At 39.3% G+C, this 24,421-nt stretch overlaps 1 long non-coding RNA gene and 1 pseudogene across 1 annotated transcript; both read left to right on the top strand.

Annotated features, from left to right (window-relative positions):
* LOC147830518 (scavenger receptor cysteine-rich type 1 protein M130-like) overlaps positions 1-19,672 on the top strand; it is a 37,031-nt pseudogene extending 17,359 nt beyond the window's left edge.
* Positions 19,673-19,992: 320 nt separating this feature from the next.
* LOC147830517 (uncharacterized) lies at positions 19,993-24,214 on the top strand. The gene is made up of 4 exons (XR_015453480.1): positions 19,993-20,157; positions 20,592-20,688; positions 21,936-21,991; positions 24,008-24,214. It is a non-coding gene; the product is annotated as an uncharacterized LOC147830517 (long non-coding RNA).
* Positions 24,215-24,421: the final 207 nt, after the last annotated feature.

Genomic DNA, 24,421 nt, shown 5'->3' with positions numbered 1-24,421 from the left:
CCTTGTAAAATAGAACTTTTTTTGAGAGTTTCAAAATATTTATTACATTCTTTTTCCCCAGTAAGCAGAGATAATGGGAGGTCTCAAAATCTCCTGATTGTGACCCACTGCCACAGGTGACTCACTTCAGGCACAGTTATTCTCAAACTGATGTCCCAGGAGAGCAGATCTCAGCCTTGGAATCCCAGAACGCTCTTGTTAGTCTCACGAGTATCGAGGTTTCTTTTCCGGTCCCATCTTCCTGCTCCCTCAGAACTTCTGTCCTTAATGGCTCCATAAGATGCACTGAAACAAGAAGAAAGTCTCTTGAGGGGCCGGAGATTTAGCTCAGTGGTTTCACAGCCTGCTGCGCAAATGCAAAGACCCAAGTTCGATCCCTGGTACCAAAAAAAAAAAAAAAAGTCTCTTGGTTACACAAATGAGCCAGAAGAAGGAAGATACTGACCTTAGAGAGTAGAAATGTGCAAAAAAATCAACATGTTTTTGTACCTTCAGACACTTAGAGAAATCCTCTTAGCATAGGACAACACGACCTTTGACCCATAGTTTGCCAAATACTTGTTCCAGGAAATTATTATTTTATAAGATGAATACAGAACAAATGGGAGTAAAGAAAACAGTTTCAACTTATCTATCCCCCATTAAAAGACCAAATCCTTCTTTGTGATTTTTGCTCTGATTCTCCAAATTTCTCTGCAGACAATGCCAATGTTTATAAATTATCCCCAAGTAGTTGCTATTGCCTAAAATCTAGAAGTCAGTAGACATCAAAGAACTTGCAACTTTCATCTTCCACAGCAAAGAGAAAACAATAATTTTTTGTGTTAGCTAATTAAAAGTATTATAGCTAATGTTGTCTATATAAGCACCAGTGCTTTCAGCTCTATTAGTTGATAAGAAAGTATGTGATTATGCTCTCCCCCTCTAGCCCAAGGTGCTATTTATCTATAAGAAAAATCAGGGCCAGGGATTTAGCTCAGTGGTTTTGTTTCACAAGCGCAAAGACACGAGTTCAATCCCTGGTACCAAAAAAAAAAAGGATGGGGCTATAAGAGGATTCATCCTTTCTCTTGTTTGCCAGTTGTACTTAAAACACTGAATCAGCCCACTGTAGACAGGTAGGTCTGCGGACGTGGTCCTGAGGTCACCAGTCATGCTGAAAAGACCGAATCAGCCCCCCACCCCACTCCTTTGGCCTCTTCTCTGTACAGCCACCTGGTTCCACTCTACAAAGATTCAGAGGACACTGGACAACCAGACCACTGTACTGGAGCTAATCAAGTTCTCAGCATTTAAAGAATTCCTGCACAGAGGTAGGGGCTTCTGAGCCACCGTACCACTGCTCCTGGTCCAGAGGAAGGGGCTTCTGGGCCACCAACCTTCCTGCTGCTCCCAGCCCAAAGGAAGGGGGTTTTGGGCCACCATCCCTACCACCGCTCCCAGTACCTGGCCCACCTCTCCCAGCTCAGAGGAGGTGAGCAGGCATGAACAGCACCCCCAACCCCCCCAGTCAAAATGAGAAAACACCTAAATAAGTCTTAAAAACAGACTTCCAGATCACCTACAGCAACTCCAAAGGGAAATGAGGTGGAACACTCTGATAACCACCTGAACTCACTGAACTGGCAACAAAAGGGGACCTGGAAAAAAGGAAATCAGAAATAATTTCTCAGATAATAGGAGAAATTGTGCCCCTAGTGCAAGACATGATTAATAAATCTAGAGAGGAGCTGAGGAACATGATGGAATCCCAACATAAGAAACAAATGGAATCCATAAAAAAGATGCAGATTTCCAAAAGACGAAAAACTCCATTGAAAGAATTCACAGCAGAATGAGCCAATGTGAGGACAGAATTTCATACACAGAAGATAAGATTACAATTAATGACCAGGAAAAGAAAAATTGCTCCAAAATTATAAGGGAACATGAGACATAAATCCAGCAACTACTAGGTGATGCAAAGAAGAATAACATAAGACTGATTGGAGTCAATGAAGAAACAGGAGAGAGTGGACATGACATAAAATAACCTCTTCACAGAAATAATGGCAGAAAACTTACCAAGTAGGGGAAAAGAGCTTGACATACAGATAAGTGAAGCATATAGGACTCCAAATAGCCTTAATAAAAAAAAAAATCTACACATAGGCATATAATTGTTAAGATTCCAGAAACTCAACAGAAGAACAAAATTCTACAAGGAGTTAGAGAAAAGCAAACAATCCCATACAAAGGAAAGCCCATCAGAATCACAGCAGACCTCTCAAAACAAAGCATCAAGGCAAGACGAGCTTGGAGTGATATATTCCAAGCCCTAAAGGAAAACAGCCTCCAACCCAGATTGATGTACCTCGCAAAACTTTCAAAATTGATGGAGAAACGGGATACTTTCATGATAAAGAGAACCATAGGAACTTCATGAATACCAAACCAGCAGTCCAAAAATTTTACACAATATCCTAGGTACAGACATTGAGGATCACAACCCCAGGAAGCAAAGCAGAATGAACCCATCTGGCACGACAAGAAATTTAATGTAAAGGGGAAAAAACCCAACAAAAAGAAAAAGTCATGGCAATGATGTCAATATGTTTCGGTTATGACCATCAACGTTAATGGTCTCAATTCCCCAATTAAAAGAAATAGACTGGGAGAATGGGTCAAGAAGCAAAATCCAACAATATGTCGAAACATCCCTGCATCCCTGGGATGAATCCCACTTGATCAAGTTGTTTGATCTTATTCATGATGTTCTGCATTTTATTTGCCTGTATCTTATTAAGGATTTTTGCATCATGTTCATTAGTGAGATTGGCCTATAGTTCTCTTTTTCAGTTGGGTCTTTCTCTGCTTTGGAGTTCAAGGTGATGTTTGCTTCCAGGAATAAATTCAGGAGTATTGTTTCCCTTTCAATTTCATTGAAGAGTTTAAACAGTAGTGGCAGAAATTTCTCTCGAAATGTCTTGTACAAGTCAGAAGTGAAGCCATCAGGACCCAGGCTTTTCTTAGTTGGTAAATTTGTAATTCCATTTTCAATTTCATTAGTTGATATTGGGTCGTTTGGAATTTTTAAGTCATCTTCGTTCATCTTTGGTAATTTGTATGTATCTAGGAATCTATTTCTTGTCTATTTTCCATCTTATTGGCATATAGGTTCTCAAAGTACGTATTGATGATCCACTGGATTTCTGCTGGGTTCATTGTAATTTCCCCCTTTTCATTCCTAATTGCGAGGATTTGGGCCTTCTCTTTCCTTCTTTTGATAAGGTTGGCTAAGGGTTTGTCGATTTTGTTTATTCTTTCAAAGAACCAATTCTTGGTTTCATTGATTTTGTTGTTGTTGTTCTCTTAGTTTCTATTGGATTGATTTCACCTCTGATCTTTATAATTTCCTCCTTTGTATGACCTTTGGTTTGTCCTGCTCTTCTTTTTCTAGAAGCTTGAGGTTCAGCCTCAAGGTTTTTTTTTGTTTTGTGTTGGGTTTTTTTGGTACTGGGGATTGAACTTGGAACCTTGTGCTTGTGAGGCAGGCAGTGGAACCACTGAGCTAAAGCCCCGGCAGCATCAGGTTGTTTAATTGGTCTCACTCTGTGTTCCTAATATGAGTATTCACTGCTATGAATTTCCCTTGTAAGACTGCTTTCATTGTGTCCCACATATTCTGATATGTTGTATTGTCATTGTCATTTAATTTTTGGAACTGTCTGATTTCTTCTTTAATTTCCTCTGTGACCCAGTGGTTATTCAGAAGTGTGGTGTTCAATTTCCGTGTGTTTATGAAATTCTTGCAGTTTCTTTTGCTATTGATCTCCAATTTCATCACACTAGATCTGATAATATGAAGTGGATAACTTCAATTCTTTTGCACTTACTTAAACACGTTCTATGAGCGAGTATGTCATCTATTTTTGAGAATGATTTGTGTGTAGCTGAAAAGGATGTGTATTCTGATTTTGTGGAGTGGAACACTCTGTAAAGATCTATTGAGTTAATTTGTTCAACAGTTTGATTGAGTTCTACTATTTCATTATTATTTTTTGTCTAGTTGATCTATTTGTCACAGTGGGTATTGAGGTCCCCCACTAATATTATGTTAGTACTCATTTGATTTTTCATGTCCATTGGTATTTATTTTTTACAGTTGAGTGCACTAGTGTCTGGTGCGTATATGTTTAGGATTGTCATCTCTTCCTCTTGGATTGTTCCCTTTACAAGGATGTACTATACTTCTTTGTCTCTCTTAATCAGTGTTGGTTTGGAATGCACTTGATCTGCAAATAGGACAGCTACTCCTGTTTTTTGGGGGGATTCCTGTTGCTTGGAGTATTGTTTTCCACTCTTTAACTTTCAGTCTATGAGTTTCTTTTTGAATTAAGTATGTTTCCTGTATGGAACATATTGTTGGATCTTACTTCTTGACCCATTCGGCCAGTCTTTTTCTTTCCGATGATGAATTCAGACCATTAACATTGATGGTTACAACTGATATGTATTATCAATTCCAAGAATTTTTCTTTTTGTTGGATTCTCCCCCCTTGTGTTTAATTTCTTGTCATGCCTGATGGATTCTAGGGTTGCGAGCCTCGTTGTCTTTTCCTAGGATATTGTCTAAAATTTTTGGAGTGCTGGTTTGGTATTCATGAAGTTCCTCAGGTGCTCTTTGTCATGAAAATGTCTTATTTCTCCATCAATTTTGAAAGACAGTTTTGTAGGGTACATCAATCTGTGTTGCAGTCTGTTTTCCTTTTGGGATTGAAATACATCACTCCAAGCTCGTCTTGCCTTGAGGGTTTGTATTGAGAAGTCTGCTGGGATTCTGATGGGCTTTCCTTTGTATTTGATTTGTTTCTTTTCTCTAACTGCTTGTAGAATTTTCTTCTGTTGGGTTTCTAGAATTTTAGTTCTTGTATGCCTTTGTGTAGTTTTTTTTTTTTTGATCAACGCTAGTTGGTGTCCTATATACCTCACTTATCTGTATGTCAAGTTCCTTTCCCCTGCTTGGGAAGTTTTCTGCCATCACTTCTATGCACAGGTTTTTTTTTACATCATCTGCACTCTCTTCCGTTCTTCATTGACTCTGATCAGTCTTATGTTATTCTTCTTTTCATCATCTAGCGGTTGCTGGATTGATTTCTCTTGGTCCCTTACTATTTTCTAAAATTTTTTTCTTTTCCTGGTCAGGAACTGCAATCCTATCTTCTATATCTGAAATTCTGTCCTCACATTGGCTCATTCTGCTAAATAAATTTTCAGTGGAGTTTTTAATCTCCTGGAAATGTTTGCACCTGTTTTATGGATTCCATTTGTTTCCTATGTTGACATTTCTTCATGTTCCTCAGCTCCTCAATTTTTTTTAAATCTGTGTCCTCTCTAGATTTGTTGATCATCTCTTTCACTATGGGCACAATCTCTGCTGTTATCTGAGAAATCATATCTGTTTTCATTTTTTTCAGATCCTCTTTTTTGCCCGTTCAGTAAATCCAGGTGGTTGAGTATCAGAGTATCCCATCTCTTTCCCTTTGGGGTTGCTTTAGGTGTTCTGGAAGTCTGGTTTCGACACTTGTTTACGTGTCTTCTCATTTTAACCACAGTGTGGGGGTGCAGCTGGTGCCTGTTTGGCTCACCACCTCGGTGCTGGGGGTGGTGGTACAGTGGCCTGGAATGTTCACCTCCTTGGTGCTCGGTTTCAGCTCTGCTCCTGGGTGCTGGGGGCAGTGGTACATTCGCCCAGAAAATTCACCACTTTGATGGTGGGGGCAGCTCTGCTCCTCATTGCTGGGCTCCATTTTTCCTTTTTTAGACCACACTTCTTAATAATGCCATGGGGAATGAAGTTTCCAACACATGAATTTTGGATGACACATTCAAACCATGTAACTCACTACTGGAACTTTCTTTGATGAAGTACCTTTGCATTACTAATCTACACTATGATACTGACTACCATTTTTATGAAGAACTATGATAAATTCTTCGCCCTCTTTTCTAAAGGAGACCCCACAAAAGTTGTCTACTGCTTTAAGTCACTTTTGCTAGAGGTTCCTATCTTAATTCCCCAGGGTGGCTGTGGCCCAGCATCACTCCTCAGTGGGCACAATGATCCTTGTTCTTGGATGAACACCATTTTCTGTAATGTGACCAGTGAAGATCCAGTGACAAGGTAGTGATGTGTCATAATAGTCTTTGCCATTTCCCTTCTTTTTTCATCTTAAGTAGCTTCCATACACAATTTCTGTTTGCCGTGAGTACAGTGGATGCTCTCTTAAGATCCACACAAAATACAAAAGAGACATCACAGCCACCACGACACTGCCAAAAAATGTAAAATGTGACCATTGCTCATTTGGACAAGTCAGCAGAGGACTAACCACTTGCACTGGACAGGTTCTCATCCAACTGAGAAAATAAAATCTCAGGCAAAAATGTCAAAGGTCATCGTGGGTTGAAATAACTGCATAATTCTTTTTTTGGGGGGGTATTAAATTCTTTTATTAGTACATTGTAGGCATACAACGCAATTACATTTCTCATTGGGAATTGTATCTTTATATAATGCATCTTGGTTTTTTGTTTTCCCCATTTCTAGCCCTCCCTTCACCCCCTCCACCCTTCCCTAGTTACAAAGATTTTATTTCCATTTTTTCCATTTCTCATCATTTTTTCCTTTCCCTTCTTTCCTTTCCCCTGCCCCTCCCACTACCCCTACCCCTTTGGACCTTTTCTTCCTATTTTACATTATCCATTATTCATTCTAATCATTGGTACATTTTAGGTATACAATATAATGACATTCACCATGGGAAATTTGCACCTTTACATAGTCTCTCTTGGTTCTTATTTTTCACCCTTGTCCAGCCCTCCCTTCAACCCCTCCAGTCCTCCCTATTTACAAAGATCTTGTTCCTATTTTTCCATTTTCTCATATTAATTCCATTCCCCTCTTTCCTTTCCCCTACCCCTCCCACTTCCCCCTCCCCTTTGCCCCTTTTCTTCCTATTTCACATTACCTATTATACATTTAGTCCTTATTTACACTTTCAGTTTCTCACACCAGAGAAACTATTCAGTATTTACACATGTGTGTCCTATTTATTTTACTTAAGAGTATCGCCTCAATGTGCATCCACTTAGCTATAAATGTCTCTAATTTCTCATTTTTTATGGCTGAGTAGTACTCCATTTTATTAAAAAAACCACATTTTCTTCATCCAGTCTCCAGTTGACAGCATTTGGGCTGTTTCCAAGTTTTAGCTATCACAATCTGCACTGCTATGAACATGGGTGCACATATATCACTGTGGTATGATTCTTTTAATTCTTTGGGGAAGATCCCCAGCAGTGGACTAGTGGGGTCAAATGGGACTTCCAGTCCTAGTTCTTTGAGGTATCTCCATACTGATTTCCACAGTGCTTGCACCAGTCTACACTCCCACCAGCAGTGGAGCAGGGTTCCTCTTTCCCCACAGCCCTCCAGCATTTGATATTGGTTGATTTCATGATAGCAGCCATTCTTTCTGGAGTGAGGTGGAATCTCAGCATTGTTTTCATTTGCATCTCTCGAATGACCAGTGACGCTGAACATCTTTTCATGTATTTATTAGATATTTCTACTTCTTTGTCTGAGAAATGTCTGTTTGTATCAGATGCCCATTTTTGGATTGAGTCTTTAAATTTGGGAGGTCTGATCTTTTTAAGTTCTTTATAGATTCGAGATAGTAGACCTTTGTCTGAGGAAGAGCAGGTAAAGACTTTTTCCCACCTTGTGTGTTGTCTCTTCACACTGCTGGTGGTTTCTCTTGCTGTGCAGAAGCTTTTTAATAAGGAGAGATCCCATTTGTTGTTTGCTTGTGCTAGTTCACGGACAACTGAGGTTTTGTTCATAAAATCGTTTCCTACACCGATGTCTTCAAGGGTTCTACCTAACCTCTGTTCCAACTGGTTCAGAGTTTCTATTTGAATATTTAGCTCTTTAATCCACTTTGATTTTAGTTTAGTGCATGGTGATATAGGTCTAGTTTTAATCTTTGGCAAGTTGAAGCCCAATTTTTCCAGCACCGTTTATTAAAGAGGCTATCTTTCCTCCAGTGAGGGTGTTTGGCTCCTTTGTTGAAGATGAGATGACTGAGTGTGTGGTGTTGTTTCTGCATCTTCTAATCTGTTCCACTGGTCCTCAAGTCTGTTTCTTTGCCAGTATCATGCTGTTTTTATCACAGTAGCTTTGTAGTATAGTTGCAGGTTGGGGATTGTGGTAGCCCCAGCCATGTCTCTGTTACCTAGAATTGCTTTTGCTATTCTGGGTCTCTTCTTGCTCCAAATGAATTTTTGGATTGTTTTCTCAAGGTCTATGCAGTATGCTGCCGGGATTTCAATTGGAATTGCATTAAATCTATATAGCAGTTTTGGAAGTATGACCATTTCACTATATTAATCCTTCCTACCCAGGAGCAGGGGATGTCTGTCCATTTTCTGATATCATCTTCAGTCTCTCTTTTCAGAGTGCTATAGTTTTCAGAGAAGAGGTTTTTGATTTCTTTCATTAGGATGGTTCCTAGGTATTTCAGTTTTTTGGATGCTATTGTGAAAGGAATTATTTGCCCTATTTCTCTCTCAGTGAGTCTGTCACTGGTGGAGAGGAAAGCTATTGATTTTTCTGTGTTGATCTTGCAACCAGGTATTTGGCTGAATTTGGTTATTAAGTCTAGAAGACTTTTGGTGGAGTTCTTGGGGTCTTCTATATAGAGTATCATGTCATCTGCAAATAATGACAATTTGACTTCTTCATTTCTTGTCTGTATTCCTTTTATTTCTTTCTCTTGTCTAATTGCCATGGCTGTTTCTGGAACTATATTGAACAAGAGTGGTGATAGTAGACATCCTTGTCTTGTTCCTGATTTTAGTGTGAAGGATTTCAGTTTTTGACCATTTAGTATGATATTGGCTATTGGTTTTTCATAGATGGCGTCTATCAGTTTGAGGTGGAGACCATCTATTCCAATTTTTTGTAGGGTTTTTCTCATAAATGCATGTTAGATTTTGTCAAATACTTTTTCTGCATCTATAGAAATAATCACATGGTTTTTGTCCTTGGCTCTATTGATATAGTGTATTACATTGCTTTGCATATGTTGAACGATCCCTGCATCCCTGGGATGAATCCCACTTGATCAGGGTGTATGATCTTCTTGATGATCTGCATTCTATTTTCCAGTATCTTATTAAGGATTTTTGCATCTATGTTCATTAATGAGATTGGCATATAGTTCTCCTTTTAGGTTGGGTCTTTCTCTGCTTTGGGGATCAAGGTGATACTTGCTTCCAGGAATGAATTTGGGAGTATTGCTTCCCTTTCAATTTCATTGAAGAGTTTAAACAGTAGTGGCAGCAGTTCCTCTCTAAATGTCTTGTAGAATTCAGCAGTGAAGCCATCAGGGCCCGGGCTTTTCTTAGGTGATAAGGTTTTAATTACGTTTTTAGTTTCATTGGTTGATATTGGGTTGTTCAGAATTTTTAGGTCTTCTTCATTCAACTTTGGTAATTCATATGTATCTAGGAATCTGTCCATTTCTTCTGTGTTGTCCATCTTATTGGCATATGGGTTCTGGAAGTAGGTATTGATGATCCTCTGGATTTCTGCTGGGTCTATTGTAATTTCACCCTTTTCATTCAAATTGCATGGTTTTGGGCCTTTTCTTTCCTTTTTCTGGTAAGGTTGGCTAAAGGTTTGTCAATTTTGTTGATTCTTTTGAAGAACCAACTCTTGGCTTTATTGATTTTTGTATCATTCTCTTAGTCTGCATTGCATTGATTTCTACTCTGATCTTTATAATTTCCTCCCTTGTATGAGCTTTGGGGTTGTCCTGCTCTTCTTTTTCTAGAAGCTTGAGGTTCAGCATCAGGTTGTTTAATTGGGCTCGTTCTGTTTTCCTAATATGCGTATTCACTGCTATGAATTTCCCTCGCAAGACTGCTTTCATTGTGTCCCATAGATTCCAATATGTTGTATTATCATTGTCATTTAATTGAAGGGACTGTCTGATTTCTTCTCTAATTTCCTCTGTGACCCATTGGTTTTTCAGAAGTGTGTTGTTCAATTTCCACATGTTTATGAAAGTTTTTGAGTTTCTTTTGCTGTTGATCACCAATCTCATCGCACTGTGGTCTGATAATATACAGGGGATAACTTCAATTCCTTTGCACTTACTTATGTTCTATGTGTGAGTATGTGGTCTATTTTGGAGAATGACCCATGTGCAGCTGAGAAGAATGTGTATTCTGATTTTGTGGGGTGGAAGACTCTGTAAACATCTGTTAAGTTCACTTGTTCAAGAGTTGGATTGAGTTCTAGTATTTCATTACTTATTGTTAGTCTAGTTGATCTATTTGTGACAGTGGGGTGTTGAGGTCCCCCAGTACAATTGTATTAGTGCATATATGGCTTTTCATGTCTGTTAGTATTTGTTTAATACAGTTGGGTGCACTAGTGTTTGGTGCATAGATATTTATAATTGTCATCTCTTCCTCTTGGATTCTTCCCTTTACAAGGATGTAGTGTCCTTCGTCTCTCTTAATCAGTGTTGGTTTGAAATCTACTTGATCTGCCAAGAGGATAGCTACTCCTGCTTTTCTTGAGGTTCCTGTCACATGCAGTATTATTTTCCACCCTTTAACTTTCAGTCTATGAGTTTCCTTTTGAATGAAGTGTGTTTCTTGTATGCAGCATATTGTTGGATTTTGCTTCTTGACCCATTCTGCCAGTCTATTTCTTTTGATTGGTGAATTGAGACCATTAACATTGATGGTTATAACTGAAATGTATTGACTTGTCATCGCCATGACGTTTTCTTTTTGTTGTGTTCTCCCTCTTTCCATTTAATTTCTTGTCATGCCAGATGGGTTGATTCTGCTTTGCTTCCTGGGGTTGTGATCCTCGATGTCTGTTCCTAGACTATTGTGTAAAATTCTTTGGAGTGCTGTTTTGGTATTCACGAAGTTCCTAAGGTGTTCTTTGTCATGAAAGTATCTTATTTCTCCATCCATTTTGAAAGATAGTTTTGCAGGGTACATCAATCTGGGTTGGAGGCTGTTTTGCTTTAGGGCTTGGAATATGTCACTCCAAGCTCTTCTTGCCTTGATGGTTTGTGTTGAGAAGTCTGCTGTGATTCTGATGGGCTTTCCTTTGTATGTGATTTGTTTCTTTTCTCTGACTGCTTGGAGAACTTTGTTCTTCTGTTGTGTTTCTGGAATCTTAACAATTATATGACTATGTGTGGTTTTTTCTTATCAAGGCTATTTGGAGTCCTATATGCCTCACTTATCTGTATGTCAAGCTCTTTTCCCCTGCTTGGGAAGTTTTCTGCCATTATTTCTGTGAAGAGATTTTTTATGTCATCTGCACTCTCTCCTGTTTCTTCATTGAGCCCAATCAGCCTTATGTTATTCTTTTTTGCATCATCTAGCAGCTGCTGGATTGATTTCTCATGGTCCCTTATAATTTTGAAGCAATTTTTCTTTTCCTGGTCACTAATTGCAATCGTATCTTCTGTCTGAAATTCTGTCCTCACATTGGCTCATTCTGCTGTGTAGACTTTCAGCGGAGTTTTTCATGTCCTGGAAATCTATTTGCATCTGTTTTATGGATTCCATTCGTTTCTTATGTTGGGATTCCATCATGTTCCTCAGCTCCTCTCTAGATTTATTAATCATGTCTTGCACTAGGGGCACAATTTCTCCTATTATCTGAGAAATTATTTCTGATTTCATTTTTTCCAGATCCCCTTTTGTTGCCAGTTCAGTGGGTCCAGGTGGTTATCAGAGGGTTCCATCTCATTTCCCTTTGGGGTTGCTGTAGGTGATCTGGAAGTCTGGTTTTGAGACTTATTTATGTGTTTTCTCATTTCGACTGGGGCAGGGGACTGTTAGCACCTGCACGGATTACGTCCTCTGAGCTGGTTGAGGTGGGACAGGGGCCAGGAGCAGCAGTAGGGATGGTGACCCAAAAGCCCTTTCCTGTGGGCTGGGAGCAGCCAGAGGGATGGTGGCCGGGAAACCCCTTCCTCTGGACCAGGAGCAGTGGGATGGTGGCTCAGAAGCCCCTCCTTCTGGGCTGGGATCCGTGGGAGTGATGGTGGCCCGGAAGACCCTTCCTCTGGGCCAGGAGCATTGGGACAGAAGGTGGTCCAAAGCCCTTTCCTCTGGACTGGGAGCAGCAGGAGGGATGGTGACTGGGAAGCCCCTTTCTCTGGACCAGGAGCAGTGGGATGATGGCTCAGAAGCCCCTACCTCTGGGCCGGGAACAGTGGGACTTAGTACCTTGGTCTGGTGGTCTTGGTGTCCTCTGCGTCTTTGTAGTGTGGAATTAGGTGGCTGGCCTGTCTGCAGCGAGGTGATTCAGGGTCTTCCATTGCACTCTTTCTAATATTTCTTTGTGTAGCTATGGGGACTTACCCTTTGGGATTTTTCTCATATATCTGATCATTCCTACTTTCTTTCTCCTGAAAACTTTCCCCCTCTCATCCTGTCCATATTGCAGTTTCGTTGATGTCAATCATTACTTAGACTCTTCTTGTAGGTGAACTCTTTGACTTCTATATTTTTTACTTCCAACTACATTACAAAACCTCATTGTGATATTCCTCTATCAGCTTTCTCAGAACAGTGGCTGTACTGCAGCCCTGCCCCACTCCCCTGCAGGAAGGTGGTTGTGGGTGATTACATGGTCCTTTGAGCTGGATACTGCTTTACCCTGGCAGACAGCTGAGTGCCTGTCTGACTCATGACCAAGTGTCTCTCACAGAAAAGTTGTCTATATTGGCTGAAGCCCCTATGGTTCTTTTCTAAACCATCTGGTTTATTCCTGCCAAGATAGCCATTTCCAGGAGAACACTGGCAGAACCAGAGTTAGGTTCAGGTACATTGGACAGACAAGACACACGAGAGTCAGTACAATACAACATGAAAAATAACAAAAGTGGTATATTTCTCACATATTCCAGAGAGAAGAAGACAGATACAATAGGAAAAAGGGGGAGCTGTCTGACATACTCTCACTCAGTGGTTGGGGAAAAGAAGGATTTGAGGGCCAAATCCTTCCCTGGGTTAAGGCTTTTCCTGGACACGTTTCCCTTGGGCAGTTATGATTGGTAAGTTCAGAAGAGGCAGGTGTGAGCTCTGTGGTCATGCTGTACTGAAAGGTGGCCACTGTACCCATCACCCATCTGGGTTGTCCATGGAGGGTATAGGGATCAATAGGAGCAGTCAAATAGGCTCATCTAGCCAACCCAAATGAATGCAGTTGCCAGAAGGTGGCTGGATGAAGTAGACGTCTGGATCAACTACCTTGAGGAATTAGGAGCAGGTGAAGAGCTGGAAGTGTCAAGGGTGACTGAAATCTTCTGGTATGACAAAATCTCATATGCACAATGGATGTCAAAGCAGCAAACAACTGAATAATTCATTACACTTTTAGACTTTATCTCAATTCTAGATTTCTCCTCCAAGATTCCTAATTGCATATATAATTGTTTGCTTATTGACTTCTTTTGCTTGACTGAATCAGACTTCAATTGTCATATATTCAATCTTAACTCAATGCTTTTTATTTTTAAATCTCCTACTACCTCAGTGTTTCTTACCATATTAATGATAATCTACACTGTTGTTTATTCCAAAACTCTGAATTCCCACAACTGTTCATCAAAGTTGACCATTTAGACTACCAGGGCATATTTTGCATATATCCAGTACTCCATCTTTTCTGTGTTTAAAATACAACTAAATTAATCATAGTTTTGGGGAGATGACATATTGCTATAGTTAGTATGTATATATATATTTAATCTGTGATTTCTACTAACTAAATTGTGGTGGAGCTATTAACTTCATTCTATTACCTTTACCACATATCATTTCTCACAAAACTTTCTGTGAACTTCCTACCTGGAATGTCTACTTTTGCCCCTTTAGAATCTCCTTTTTCAAACTCTATGCAGAGTCCACAGGGAGCCCAGGCTGGTCGACGGGGACATTCCCTGCTCTGGTCGTGTTGAAGTGAAGCACAGGGACAGGTGGGGCTCCGTCTGTGATTCCGACTTCTCTCGAAGCTGTGTCTTGTGCAGAGAACTTCAGTGCGGCTCAGCCATCTCCATCCTAGGGGGAGCTCGCTTTGGGGAAGGGAAAAGACAGATCTGGGCAGAGGACATGGCCAGGCCTGGAGGCACATTCCACTGCACTGGGACTGAGGGGCACATGGGAGTCTGTCCTGTGACTGCTCTGGGTGCATCGCTGTGTTCCGAAGGGCAGATGGCCTCTGTCATCTGCTCAGGTAAGAGGATGAAGGACCGCCTGTGATGAGTCCCTCCTATGGTGGTGTGCTTTACAACCAGGTGTGCCTCCAGTTGACAAATATAACAGGGAATCATTCATTTTGAGGGTGATGAGGCCTGTGCCAGAATAGTGACCTCCCTTGCCTTGTTAGAAAAGGAACACTTTGTTTTCATGAACCTCATTGGTATTGGGTGCTCACTGTGGCCCAAGCTCTTCTCAGAGCACCTGCTTTACCCTCTGCCTGGTTGACCCATCCACCTTCCCCTCTCCTGAAAGCCATGTTTGTCCTCAACTCATCTGTGTCACATCCATCTGAGGCCCATTCTTCACCCTAACCTTTTGCATAGTATATGATGGACCAATTTGGTGTCTGCAGGAAACCAGTCCCAGAGATTATTGCCATGGAATTCATCATCTCTGATGCCAACCAGCTCTACCAGTCCACTAGAAAGTGCCATTGCCTGCCTAGGTGAGAAACAGTGGCCAACCTTGAAAATGATCTCAATCTTTAAGAATGTTTTCATTAGTATTTTGTTTCTTTTTCCAGGAAGCAGTCACACTTGCTTGGTAGATAGACCAGGCCCCTGTGCTGGGAAAGTGGAGGTCCACCATGAGGGATTTTGGTGCACCATCTGTGATGGCAGCTGGGGACTGGGTGATGCCCATGTAGTGTGCAGACAGCTGGGCTGTGGAGTGGCTATCGATGATGCTGGTTCTGCTCATTTTGGGGAACAGGACCTGTCTGGCTGGATGAGGTCAACTGCAATCGAAAAGAAGCCCATATCTGGAAGTGCCATTCCCATGGCTGGGGTCAGCATAATTTCAGGCATAAAGAAGATGCAGGAGTTATCTGCTCAGGTACAGTTTGCACATAAGCCTGGTCACAATTACATAAAAAAAGACTGAGGTGGGACAGAGGGTAGTGAATGAAATTACAGTAATTCAAAAGATTTCCCTGAAAATCATATTCAAGGAGATAATTGCCAGAGTTAAGATTCCAGAAGTCTGAGTTTGACAAGTTAGTGCTGCTTCATTGGCAAGGTAGTGTAACATTATAAAGAGCAAAATCCAGAAATGGGCTTGGATATCATGAAGATTTTAATAATAAAATTGTTGTATGAGTAGATATAGAACTGGATATTTAATAAGAATTACAGGCTAACACTTAATAAAAATAATATTAAAGTAGGTTAAAAGGATCAAAAAGAAATATATTCCATGCATCATTCTATGGAGACATATAATCATCATGTCTAAGTAGCTGTTCCGTGAGATAAACGAGACTCTATTCTCATAGCTGCAAGAACTATCTTAAGAGGTCACTGCTCTTGCCTTGTATACATGACAAACTTTAGAAGCTAGTGTGAAATAGAGAAATATCCTCAGTTGTAATATATAGAGGAAAACAATACCATGACTATCACTTTTGCAGCCAGAATGGCTGATTCCTAGTTAATGACATAAATCTGGTATAGGACATGCACATAAAATCTGAAGTTTCAGAAAAGGAAATGCACTAAGACTCCAACTGACAAGTTTCTTTCTGGGAGAACATTTGTAAGTTGGATTCTTTCATAAGTCTGATAAAAGTACTCATATACCTTTGACACAAATATACAATGTAAAGCATAAAAAAAACCAGACAAATACAGTAAAGTCCCTGACTCTACTGAACCACTTACACTATTACACTGTTCAGTAAGCACACAGCAGCACAACTGTTATGGTGTTGAGCAGACATGTGAGCTACAGCCATGATTTGTTCGCTTCTACAAATGTAAGGTAATGCAAGGTCCTTTCATATCTGTGAAAGTTCTCAGCCCAAGTGTTTGTAAGTGGAGGACTTATTGTATTTCATTTTAAGACTGTACATGGAATATTGGTTTCAGTACCTGTGTCTCACTAAATTTTTAAAATCAAAGACTTTTGTCAAAAATAAGAAACACAGAAGTGAAACACGTGGTAACACTTTGCTTTGCTCACAAAACATGTACACATGTATTGAAATATCACACTCTACCCCTAAAACACATACAACTTCTATGTATCAATTAAAAACAAACAAGAGCAAAGATCACTGAAGCTAAAATTACAATGTTAGTGATAAAGTCCAAACTGTGTAATTAAAGAAAATCTCTGAGGTTTTAATTGGATCAGGAAAACATCACTGACAGCGTTGTAAAAAAGACTCAAAGTACAAAAAGAAATCCAAGACTAGAAAATCAGAAGGTATGCATAGCATAAATACTATATTTCACTAAGATCAACTATATCATCCAGAAGTTACTAAACACATACCAGTGATTGTCAAGCGATGTCTATTTTTAAAGCCCTTCTAACTCAGAGTAAAGGGAAGGATTCTTCCAGATCTCAAGAGGTGTCAAACTACTAACACTGTATTTCACCTCAGAGTTTATGTCTCTGAGGCTCACAGGGGAAAGCAGCAGAGGGGCCTGTGCCGGATGTCTGGAAGTGTTTTACAGTGGAGTCTAGGGCAGCGTTGGCAGCAGTGCCAGGTCCCTGGCCACGGTGGGGGTCGCGTGCAAGCAGCTTGGCTCTGGAAACAACGGAACACTCAAACCTGCATTGCCAGGCAAAACACCAGCCAGGCCGATGTGGTTGGACGAGGTGCGAAGCCCAGCAGGGCCTGACACACTGTGGCAGTGCACATCCTCTCCGTGGAGGCGGAGACTGGCCAGCCCCGCTGAGGAGACCTGGGTCACATGTGATGGTGGATGTTCACTGGTCCCACAGGATCCCACTCTGCAGTCCTAGGTCCCTTTCAGAGAAAGAACCTTAGGCTTTATTTTCCTATTCCCACAACAGTTTACCTTGTTAGAACTTATTCAGCAGGATGGGTGAACTCTGCGTGATCTCTATTCTACCTGCATAATGTATTGAATATTCAACTATTACCAAATCTTAGCAAATAATATTCAGATATTATCTTACGACATTGATATAAGAAAATAAGCAGCTAAAAATTCAACCCTGCAGTATTTTCCAGTTCTACACTTCCTTAAACTGTGAATGTACGTGGCATTTTCCCCGGCTCTTGTCTATTTTTTAATAAATTGCTTGTATATATCAATTTAAAAGTGTACAAATATTTCAAAAAACACAACAAATATAAGGTAAACATAAAACACACATAAAAGAGAAAGTTATATAGACACACGTGTTTACCAGTGACTCAATAAAATGTCCTGAAAGTGTGTTAATTTGACACTATTCCACTCGTACCTCAAAACAGACTACAGTGATTATATATATAATGATATAAAAGGCAGTTCAACAAGAACCCACAGTTGTTAATACATATTCTACTAAACAAAGCACCCAACCATATAAGGCAAAAACATGAAACTGAAGGTAAAAATCATAGATCCACAAATATCCCTGAAAACTTCAAAGCATCTCCCTCTGAAACTGATAGTTGAAGAAGGTACAAAGATCTGCAATGGGAGTCAAAATCAGCAACATCTTGCCTCAAGTTGAGCATCACACTGTATGCAAAGCACAGAGAGCACGCAATCCTCTCAAAATCATGAGAAATATTCATCTGAATAGATCGTGCTCATAGCAACAATGAAGACCTTAAGATATCCAAAGAAATGGAAATCCTGCAAAGGGAGTTCTCAATATTGGAGTGAAACTAGGAATTGACAGCAGAAATATATTTAGAATACAATAACCTTTTCTTCCTCTTTCCCTTTTCCTATTATCTATTTCATATTTATTTATTAACTTTTAAATATAAGTACAATCGTGCAGCTCAAGCTTGTGTGTCTGATTTATTTCACTTAACACTGATCTCAAGGTGCATCCATTTTCCTGCAGATGCTTCAAGGTTATCCTTCTTTGTGGCAGAGTAGTACTTCATTGTTTATAAGCACATTTTCTTGATCCATTTGTCTGTTGAGAATATGGACTGCTTACAAGATTTAGGTATTATAAATTGTGCTGCTATAAACATGGGTATACATACATCACTGTTGTATGATATTTTTCACTTTTTGGGAAGATACCAAGAAGAGGAATAGCTGGGTCAAATGGAATTTCTATTTTTAGATTTTTAAGAAATATTCATACCGATTTCCATAGTGATCACCTCAGTTTATACTCCCACCAACAGTGGGGAAGGTTTCCTTTCTCCCCACAACTTTGCCAGCATTTGTTATTGGTTGATTTCTTGATGAAGTGAAATGGAATCTTAGTGTTGTTTGTTTTTTTTAATTAATTTTATTGGTATATAATGTAAAATGTTTTAATTTGCATCTCCCAAATACCCACTGACATTGAACCTTCATATATTAGCTGATTTCATTTCTTCCTGTAAGAAGTGTCTATTCACTTTGATGCCCATTGTTATTGGGTTTTAAAATTTGAGGTATTTAGGCTTTTATGAGTTCTTTATGTATTCCAGATGTTGGTCCTTGGAGGAGTAGCTGGCAAATAATATTCCCCATTCAGTAAGTTGTCTGGGAAAATGGCTACTTCACAATTACAATGTTAATTTTGTTCTTTTGACATTTTCTGTTTTTCACTATGATTCTTATACATGATTCTTATGAAATACACTGAGTTTACTAAAAGGACAAGCACTTTCACTGAAGGTAAATTTTGTAAACAACATAACCTCTGAAAACTTGTGCACATGAAATAAAGGTTTTAAACAGAGTTCGAAAACGGTTTTAAATCTTCTCCTGTAGTCTTACAGAAGCCTCAGTCTTAGAAATAATCCAGGTGTCTCTGATTTTTCAGACAAGATAAGGCCGCATGGAGGTCTGGCACGGCGGCTCCCGGGGCTCAGTGTGCAAGGACTCCTGGGACCTGGGCGATGCGCAGGAGGTCTGCAGGTAGCTGGGCAAATAGTGATGGCACTGAAAGAGGTAGCGTTCGTTCGGGGGACTGGACCTGTGTGGCTCAGCCAGGTGAAGCACAGAGGAAATGAGTCTTCCCTGTGGAACTGCCCCGAAGGATGATGGGGGTACAGTGACTGTGGGGACAAGGAAGATGCTGCAGTGCGGTGCCTCCCAGGTCAGTGGCAGGAACCCAGGAGCTTAGACCAACTGGCTGCAGAAGAGGGTGGGCACTGCAGTGTGTCCTGTAAAGCCAGGACGGAGGGCAGGGGGTGCAGTGGGGACACCGCCTGCTGTTTCTATCCAAAAGCATGAGAAATATTTACTCTGTGGCTCCCGGATTCCATCTCTTTCTCTTCTCTCATACAGGAACATCAGAATCACCACCAGCACCAGGTACAGTGTGGGGCTCAGGAGTTCAGGACCAGTTAGCTGTACCCTTCTTGTGCAGAGAGTTTGGGTCCAAAGGAGTCCTGAGGACTTAGATTTACTTGGGGTCCTGTACCTGAAGAAAGAGATATTTAATAACTAGGCTCCGGATCATTCATCTCAGACATCATCATCTCTCTTGAAGCTTCCTTTTTCTTAGAGCACAAGGCTCTCAGGTTCTGTGATCTTTGGAATCATTCTGTTGGCCCTTATCAGATTCCTCACATGGATTTTGAAAAAGAGACAGATACGGAGGCTTACAGGTCAGAGACAAATTGTGGTCTTTCTGTTTCTACAGCATAAGGGTTTTCTTCGGAGAAAAACAAATCAACAACAGAAATAGCTTCAAGTTTCAAATGAACAGGAAGCAGGTGCTAAGATAGGAGTTCAAAGAAGTGAGCGAAGTGCACTGTAGGGAGAGAGAAGGACAGACATAAGAAAGGACAGCATGTTTGTTGCTCTGCAGTGAAAGTTAAGTCTAAAGACAGAAGCTGCTGGCAAAGGAAGGACAGATTATGAAGCATTTATATTCACTGGGAAGGTGACTCACAGTCATTAAAGTACCAAGGAGGCAAGTAAGATGGCCAGGCTAGCTTAAATGTAGGGAGCTCTTTTGACAATAGGATATAAGAAAGCCAGGAATGGCATTTTGAAACAGTTGAGATGAAAGATGAAAAGCACTTTACAGGGAGATGGAAGAAAAAGTAAATAGTTTTGGAAAGATTCAGAAAGCCTTCCAGTGCTTTATGAAGAACTAGTTGTTTTCATGTGGGAAAGGTGATTGTTACATGGTGACACCAGGGGTGACTTAACCTTGTGCCTATTTCATGCAAGTGTGCAGCATTCTAAGGGAAAAGCAGGGAAAGGACAGGATGGATAAAGATTGGGTACCTTTGCACTGCTAAGGCACACAGAGAGGAGGGAAGGTTATACGGAATGGTCTGCTGATCCATAACCCAGGACCTCTGTTGTCAGTTTTCTCAGGAGGAGAACATTTGTTTCCACCACATCAGATAAGAAGAGATGAAATTTAATCTGAAGGTGAATGATCTGGACCTTCCAACCTCTTTCGGTCAGTGGATTCTTCGAAAACTGATACCCGGGAGGCTCAGACTGGTGCCTGCAGCCAAGGCTGAATATTCTACTTTAATGAACAGTAGGACATGATCCAAAACCTGTGATAAGAGGTTTATAATTCATGCAAGGGGGAAAGGCCATAATGAACTGAAAATTATTTTCAGAGAACAAAATATATTGCAACCCTATGGAGGCCTCTAGCTTAACAGGCCCATGCTTATTTCTGACCGGTACCAATGACCATACAGGAGAATATTATGACTGGGACCTCACTTTATAAAAACAGAAATGATTCTTCTAAAAGAATATCAAATTGGGCTGGGGATTTAGCTCAGAAGTTTCTTCGCCTGCTGCGCAAGCGCAAGGACCTGAGTTCGATCCCCGGTACCAAAAAAAAAAAAAAAAGAATGTCAAGGTGACACTTTACATTTTCTTTGTTTTGGGAGAATTATTGTGTGTACTTAAGGTACACAACATGATGTTATGGGATACACATAGGTGGGAAAATGCCACTAATTGTGAAGCAAATTACAATATTCCTTGACTCACATGGATCTGGGGCACAAGAACAGGTAAAGTCAACTCAGTAGGAATCTGGTGCACAAGGTATTGCTACAGTGCTCCTGTTGGACATCAGCTCTCTAGATGTGTTCAGCCTACAGTTCTACTGTCTCATATCCTCCAACCTAAAACTTTCTTCACAGTTTTGGTTTCTTCCTGAGCTTGATGTTTTGTTCCGGAAAATGTGAGAGCTTGAATGTTCCATATCTTTATTCCAAGAGGACCCAGCAATACCGAGATGCTCCCTCATCCCACAGTGCTCCCTTTTCTGTCCTTGAACCTCCATCTTGTGCCAATTCACTGAGTCCGTCTAGGCATCATAACTGTTGGGGTTGGGAGAAACAGCCCAGTGCTTGTGGTTCTTACTGCACCAAGACATCTTGGTGTGTGAGAGGAGCCAGTATCGTTCAGTCCAAAGGGTTTGGCAATAGCTTCTGCAACTTTGAGAAACATATTTAAGGGCCAGAAAAGACTTTCTGTGCCTTACATTGCACCTGCTTGCCTTCCTTGTTGGAGGAAGTCTTTCTAGATGCTCAGGCACTAGATTCTCAGGCACTTGAGGAAAGGTGTGCTGTATTGCCCAGTAATTATATTCTTCCTCCCATGAAAGCCACTGGAGCTTTCATGGCTTTAATGTTGGACTAATTTCAGTGTCTAAATAACATTCTGTTTTTCGAATAGATAAGGAAGCTTCTCTGAGGCACAGTGATGAAAATGGGAATCTGTATCCCAGTGAGGTAAGTGACGGGAATACATTTGTTATTGGTCAAAACAGGTGCATTCCTTTGGCCTCTCTTGCAATACAAAGAATGCATTTTCATGTTTGTTTTCCTGTGCATATGTGTGTTTATAAGTGCATACCCATAGTCAGAATATATAACAGCTTTTGCCAAATGTGACTCATCCTTTTATAAATTACATATTTATGCTGAGCAATAACCGTGGTACATCCAGGCCCTAAGAAAAAACTGGGTAACAAGTGAATAAATATTTTAAAGTTATTACCTTACAAATGATGGAAAGATAGAGCCTCCGTGGAAACAGTGTATCACAGATTCTGCCCACAGCAGAAATGAGAATATATTTTTTACAATTCAAAAGCACATATAGAATATATTTACGATGAAAGTATAACAAAAGAAAAAAGTTGAAAAACTGAAAATGGTGAAAAATTTGTTAAGCTGCATAACAAAATGAAAATTTGGTGAAATTAATTGGCGTATTTTCTATTTTTAAAAACAGATAAAGAAGGACTAGATAACTAGAAATAATAGAAAAGTAATTTGTCATTGTAGAAATATTACATATGACATATAAGAAATAGTCTGACACAAACGGTTAAAGCTGGAACTCTTAAAATTATATAAAATGTAATCCAGCTGCTGTTGCTTGCCTGTAATCCCAGCACTCTGGGAGGCTGAGGCAGGAGGATCATAAGTTTGAGCACACCCTGAGCAATTTAGTGACTAAATGAGACTCTGTCTCAAAATAAAAATTTTGAAAAGGGCTGGGAATATAGCTCATTTGGAAGGCCCTGGGTTCAATAACCAGTTTCAAGAAAAATAAGTATATGAAATGTATATTTGGTCTCCAACAGTGCAAACAACAACAAAACATTGTAAATGTAAATGTATTATATACCTAAAATGTACCAATAAAAGAATTTAAGCAAAACAATTAAAATGTTATAAATTAAAATCTATAAAATGCAGTTAGTTATATTTATTCTTATAAAATGCATATAGCATGAAAAACTTTAATATATGTGTACCTTTTATATGTGTGTAAACAATATTCAACGCATAATTGAAAAAAGTTATGGAAAGAATATTTGCATAAAAAGAAGTCAAATGACAAACATTTTAAATATGCAAATTCATCAATATGTCTGGAGAATTCAAATTATAGCTAAAATTGCCATATCACTTTGTATAGATGAGTCTCTCTAAATTTTAAAATAGATAACATTTGTTGTTGATGGGAATACAAAGTTTATTTCAATCACTGCTACTGAAAGAGATGTAATGGCCCTTGGAGAAATAATCTAGTATATTGTGACATAATAATAATAATAAAAAGCCTCACAGATCCTTTGACCCAATAATTCTAATCCTGAAAATTTTTTCATACAATTAAAATAAGGACATCCATTTAAGGCTTTATTTTTGCAATGCGGTTAGTAATGACAAAAATATTGGAAACAAAGTGAATGTCAGTTAATGGAATAGTGTCTGAAAAATTATGATTTAGCCAACTAAAAAGGAAATGTTCGCCATAAACATGTAATGTGATTCCACTTATATGATTATGTTATTGACTAGACTTAATAAATAAAATTGTTTATGTCTACAAATTATACTAGACACTATATATATGTATATGTATATATATGCATATATAATTCTAACAGCTTTATGAAATGAGTACTATGAATTTTTGTTTTACAATGGAAACATTTGAATACTTTCTGATATGACAAAGACTAAGCTACTTTTTTCTTTAAAAAAATCACTACTTCATAACTACTTCAGAAACATATAAAAATGGCCTTTATTAATTCCAGCATGGTTCCATAGTATAAAAGTGATTCTTGTGTACACTAAATTATAAAAAATATTGCATTTCTGGTTTTCTGCTCACAATGGGTAGTACACATTTTATGTGTGTGTGTATATTACAGTATAATGCATTCATCTATTTATAATGTATATAAACAGAAAAATAACATCCTTCTACTTATGACTTTTGTTCAGCCTTTCAGATACCTTGGTGAAGACCCATTGAATGGAGCAAAAGTCCATCTTTTCCACTGATCTTTGCAGTAGTATTTGTATAAAGTCCTTTATGTCTTGGTATTGCAAAGACTGCTGGTGAACCTTCAAAAATTAAATCTGTGAATGTGACTTCTTAGTAGCATATGCAAAACTTTCCGGGGGATTAAATAAAAAACATTATTACCAGTTTGAGTTTGTATTAACTTTGTATTTTTAACTTTCAGAATTTCTGATTGCATTTTATGAATCTTTTAGGGTTTCTTAAGTAAAGTAGTATGTCTTTTCATTGGATGTCTTATTTGCATATACTATTTGTTGTTTTCTAGCTTGCTTTAAATAATTTTCAAATAGCAAAGAATAATTTTTTTAACACTTTTTAAGAAAGAGAAAGTT

Source organism: Heterocephalus glaber, unplaced genomic scaffold, assembly GCF_053883595.1.
Source record: "Heterocephalus glaber isolate CG9 unplaced genomic scaffold, H.glaber_assembly_v1.0 deba00000122, whole genome shotgun sequence".
NCBI lineage: Eukaryota > Metazoa > Chordata > Mammalia > Rodentia > Bathyergidae > Heterocephalus > Heterocephalus glaber.
Note: the sequence above shows the minus strand (reverse complement) of the source record. Positions and strands in the feature narration are given on the sequence as shown.